Source organism: Montipora capricornis, chromosome 6 (assembly GCF_036669925.1).
Source record: "Montipora capricornis isolate CH-2021 chromosome 6, ASM3666992v2, whole genome shotgun sequence".
Classification (NCBI taxonomy): domain Eukaryota; kingdom Metazoa; phylum Cnidaria; class Anthozoa; order Scleractinia; family Acroporidae; genus Montipora; species Montipora capricornis.
In genome coordinates, this window is record NC_090888.1 from 31,990,299 (window position 1) to 31,995,885 (window position 5,587).

Genomic DNA, 5,587 nt, shown 5'->3' on the forward strand with positions numbered 1-5,587 from the left:
CGCAGTTACACAAGCTTCACCAACTGCGGAAATGCATCGGTTGTATGCCCAACGACTTTCACATCAATTTTGTGCTAAATCAATTCATGTGTGAAGATCGCAAGGCAACAATCACACAAACGGAAGTGGCTATCCGATATCTGTTAAACCCAGACCTTGCACGAAAGGGTCAGTCAGTCAAACATGTACAAGAACATATGCCAAAAGGTGGTGATCATCACCCAAATGATGATGATGACTGTTGCTCAACCAACTCAATTACTGAAAGTGGCTCACACAAATATTTTTACAAAGATAAATTCCTTTCCCCAGGCATACATGAAAAATCTTCAAACAAGCCAATTTTCTAATAAGAGTAAAAGAAGTGTGTTAAGAGAATATTCAAAATACATGCGGTAGGAAAGCTTCCAAACATTCAAGAAGTAATGTTGCATGCTAAATATCTCCTCAGTAGACAATTCTGAATACGAGGACATCTGGAGCATTTAGTGTCATAATTTCTTTGCATTGGTTAACAACCCTTTTTTGCAATCCACAGAGATGTGTACCCACACCAGCAGCAAAAGTGATTGTGCATCAGCTCATCTCTTGCATTAAAAACTATAGTTTGAAACCAGCAAAGGAAATTCAAAACCTGGACAAAGAAAGGGCAGCTCAGACTTTTGCATCATATCTTCTTGATGACGAAACTGTGCACAGTAATTCTGGAAAAGAGCTGAAGCATGTCACCTAGGCGGATATATCTGTAATTAAAAGAAAGGCTTTTTAGATCACAGCCTAATTTCTCTATCTGAATTTACTGATGCTGGATATCCCCATTACCAATCATGTGGTGTCTTAAATTGGAGAAATAAAACTGGGCACTAAAAATATGTTCCTGTTTTTGATTAAAATAATGAGTCCATTCCTTAGTTAAGTACTAATTAAGTGTATTCATAAACCGATCCTGTCTTGCCTTGAGCTTTCCGCAAATAGTAAATTACTGTAAAACCACGTTGGGAAGTTACAGTCAAACATGAATTTGTTTCTTCATAAACCAATTAAGTGTTACATTGATTTTTGTACAGTGGCTAATGCTCATAATCCACGATGAGAAGTTAGTCAAACATGAATGTGCTTCTTCATTAACTTATTTTTTGTTACAGTGATTTTTTACAGTGGTAAATGCTATTTAACCACGATGGGAAGTTAGTCAAACATGAATGTGTTCCCTTATAAACCCTTATAAACTTGCGTTTTCACATTGGTAAATCCTATTAAACCATTATGGGTTTCTTCATAAACCCAGCTTGTCTTTCTTTCATTTTTCACAGTGGTAAATGTTAATATATAGATTTAGCCAAGCCTAAAAGCGGACTTCCCTGGTTATTTATTCTTACTGCCTGTAGGGTTATTGAAAATAAAAGGTTTCGAATTGTCTGCGTTTTACATACATACATACATACATGACTTTACTTGATAACGCAGGTTAAAAATTTTCTCAACTTTACAGCTGATGTGGACCTGCCTAAACTAATTAAATCTAAAATTATATAAAACACAAATATGATAAAATTTATAAGTTAAATAAATTAAGTAAACCAATAAAATTTTAGTAATAGTGAAAATCTGGTTTCATGTTATGTATAACGTTACCTCCCTTCCCCAAATTAATATTCATGATAGTTTGCTTGGATTGTTTTAAGTTATGTTTAAAGATAGATGAATTTGGAGAATCTTTAAGATTATCTGGTAGTGCATTCCATGCTATAGCAGATCTATGAACAAAAGACCTATCGGCCTATTGAGTACAACATTCAAGGATTTCCTTAAGTTATATCTGTTAGAGTTTTTGATTACCAAAGAATTAATTTCCCGTAACCCTAACTTATAATAACCATTAAATGTAATAGTTAAGATGCAGGACTTATAAAAATACTCTAGAGGCATCCAGCCAACCTTAGAAAGTATATCACTATCCTTAAAACTATTTGGTAACTTGTGAATCAGCGTAGCAGCTCTAATATGAATCATTTCTAGATCTTTAAGCTTGGGTCCAGACCCCCAGATCACAATTCCATATAGAACACTTGGAATTACTATCTTATAGTAAAAGTCTCCAAGATAGATGTAGATAGAAAATTTATACATCTCAACATTTTGACTTTGGCATTAAATGCAGATCGAGCCAATGCCATATGTTGAGACCATGAGAGTTTGTCTTCGATTGTAACCCCAAGGCAATTGGTGGAAGACACATACCGAATGGTGTCCTCACCCCACCTCAGATGTTTCAAAGGACCTATGAAGGGGGTGGTACTTAAAACCATTGCGTCGGATTTTCCTTCATGTAAAATCAATCTGTTACTAAGGCATCAGGATTTAACCTGGTCTAAGACAGCCTGTTATGCTGTTGTTATGTCATCAACAGTATTCCCTACCACATATATTGTGGTGTCGTCAGCATAGACTTCTCCACTGGCAATACAGTCAGGGAGGTCAGGTTTTGAAAATGTTTTGAAAATGTTTCCTGTTGCTGCTTTAATAATCCAATCATTTTCTTTGCTTTTTTCTATAGAAAAATCATTGCCTAACTATACAATTCCAAGGTACATTTTACACTAAAAGCTGATATTGCATGAACCACGAAACCATGAGTTTAGCAATGAATTTTCTTGAACTGCATGAGTTTTAAAAGAAAATAAGCACACCCTCAGCGAGCGAATGGAAAAGGAAAAAAGTCATTTCCGTGTCAACTGTCAATAGCCAGCAAATAGGAATCACGCTAAAATTAGAAGCAATAAAAAAAAGATTTTGTCAGTTCAAGGTCAAATACGAGTTTTATTGATGTACTTTATTCCATTTTATCTCTGAAAACGAGATCATTCACATTTTGATATATTTCATTGAAACACGCTAGGTTGGCTTGGAACAAGAATTGGCAAGATACTGCAATGCAACCAAGAAAGGACGAACTTCAAACAAGATCCGCTCCAACACTTAAATAGCGTTTAGGTGCTTTACACAAATTTTTGAAAACACACTCTAGTGAAATCTCCCACTAATTTTACGGGACCTCATTGCGATTACGTGTTTATAACATAAGGGGCAAGATTTTCTTCTCACTGTCGAAGCACATTGAAAACCAGTTGGGCAAATGGATTAGAACTTGTTCGCTCGCATTTTAGAGCAAAACAAACAAACAAATCAACGTTTCCTTTATGTGCAAAAGAGTACAGATAATTGTTATTTCATTTCTAGTTGACAATAAAAATTCGATTTTCATGCCTGAACAAAGGAAAAACCGATTAAACCACTTTTTGAAAATAACAAACGGTTTAGTGCTCAAGGAAAGAATTTGTGGAGTAACTTCTTTCACTAAGTATGAGCTATTACCGGCATTCTGTTTTGTTGTAGTCGTTCTCTTTTGCTATCCTTTCGTTTCTGTTCTAGACATAGGTCCTCCAGGCATCATGTATCCTTATCAGAGCTTCTAAAGATATGCCAAAAATTGTAATACAGAGAAAAAGGCAGCTCTAAGCAAATTAAAATAAACACTCAGCGTTAAGTTTATATCCCTCCGATGCTTGACTTGAATAACTGTGTAGCCGCCAGTGTGGACCACAGCTATTATGATATGTCAAACTGGATTGAAACCAGTGAAAAATGCAGAAAAGAAACATTTTCCAAACGGTTTTTCACCTGAACATGAAAAGCGTTGACTGTGTAAGAACTATAGTTCACGTAGTATGGTCGTGAGGCCGCGTAAAGCCACAGAAAGCATGCAAAAAATGAAGCATCCCTTGTTCTCAGCTCCCGGTTCATAAGTGAGTGTAAAGTCATAGTCCTGACATCTGAGAGCAATTTGTTCAAGGCGGGTTGATGGAGTCTTTTTATTGAATATGCCAAGCAGTGGTTTATGATCAGTCAAGACGACAACGTGGCGACCATAAATGTAGGTATACATCTTCTGCAATCCGAAAAGCACAGCCATTGCCCCTCATTCGATCTGCAAATACCTCCTTTCTGTAGCAGTTAAACTTCTGGAACCATAAGATACGGGCTGCCAACGGCTGTCAACATTTTGCAGCAAGACACACCCAAGACCGACTGGGCTGGCACCTACTACAAGTTCGGTCTCTGCTTTTAAGGAGTAGTGTGCGAGGCATGGTGCTTAAATCAAAAGCTCTTTAACTTCCTCAAATTCTTTGGATGCTCTTTTACTCCATTTAGACAGAAACACGCTTCTGCATAAGCTGTCGCAAAGGAGTGATAACTGTTGCAAGGCTGGGAACAAACTGTGTAAGGTCTGTAATACTTCCTAGAAATGATCTCAGCTCGAGGTACTGGTGCATCTGCAATTGCTTTTATCTTGTCTGGGTCAGGCTTAATGCCCTCAGCGGAGATGATGTGTCCTAGAAATTTCAGTTCAGACATGCCCAAGGCACCCTTGTCTGCATTGAGACCAAGGCCAGACACTTGAAGTTTATCCATAACTACGCGAAGATTCTTCCAGTGTTCTTCTGGTGTTGACCTGTCCACCACAACATCATCAAAATAGCTAAGCACACCTGATAACCCTATGGTACACCTCTGGTGCTGATGCAAGCCCAAAGGGCAGCCTTTTGAACTGATACACTTTACCTGCGGCCATGAACGATGTAATGTCTCTAAATTCTTCCGCTAGGCGGACTTGCCAATATGCTTTCCTTAGATCCAGAGTCAAGAACATCTGAGCCCCACTCAATAGCCGTAACAAGTCTTGGATTCTAGAAATTGGGAACCGCTCTCTTATCACTGCTTTATTGGCTTCCCTGAGATCAACACACACTCTCAATTCCCCATTCCCCTTGTAATCAATCTGCACAGGTGATATCCACCTGTGCACATCACATCGTCTTGAATCATTCGTTCTATTTCTTGTTTCAGTCCCTCCTCTACAGGTGCTGGGACTGGCCTTTGCTTTTGTACCTTGGGAGGGACATCTGAATTGATTTTAATTTTGTACTTATAATTCTTAAATTCCCCGAGCTCTTCCTTAAAGAGATTCTTATACTCCTGATAAAACCTCTCCCTCTCCTGGGTTGGGCTTTCCCCTACTGCATGGACTTCCACAAGGTTGAGGGTGGACAGGGCGCTTCTTCCCAACACGGGGGGGGGGGGGGGGGGTGGGGCGCCTTCCACATCGACCACATACACTGGCTCCATTACTTCCATATTATTGCATCTCAGTCTAGCATCAAATACTCCTAAACACTTGGGATCCCCTCCACCAAAAGCTGAAAACTTGACATTGGTTGGGTTAGTGGAGTGTTCAGGTTAATAATAATAACAATAATCATAATAATAATAAAATACTTATATAGCGCTATTTACATAAGAATGATCAGTAGCACTTTACAATAATTCACTTAAAAACCTTATTCAAATGATATGGTGGTACCACTGAAACCAATTGAATAAAAATTAATTAATAAAATAAATTAATAAATAAATAAGGAAAAGGTTCTAGCCTGCCCGGAAAAGGTGGGTCTTAAGTTTTCGTTTAAAATTACATAGTGATAGAATGTCATGCAACTCAGCCGGCAGGCTATTCCACAGACATGGC

General features: G+C 38.1%; 1 pseudogene; it reads right to left on the bottom strand.

The window, feature by feature from the left end:
• Positions 1-1,591: 1,591 nt before the first annotated feature.
• LOC138053015 (uncharacterized) lies at positions 1,592-2,309 on the bottom strand (annotated as a pseudogene).
• Positions 2,310-5,587: the final 3,278 nt, after the last annotated feature.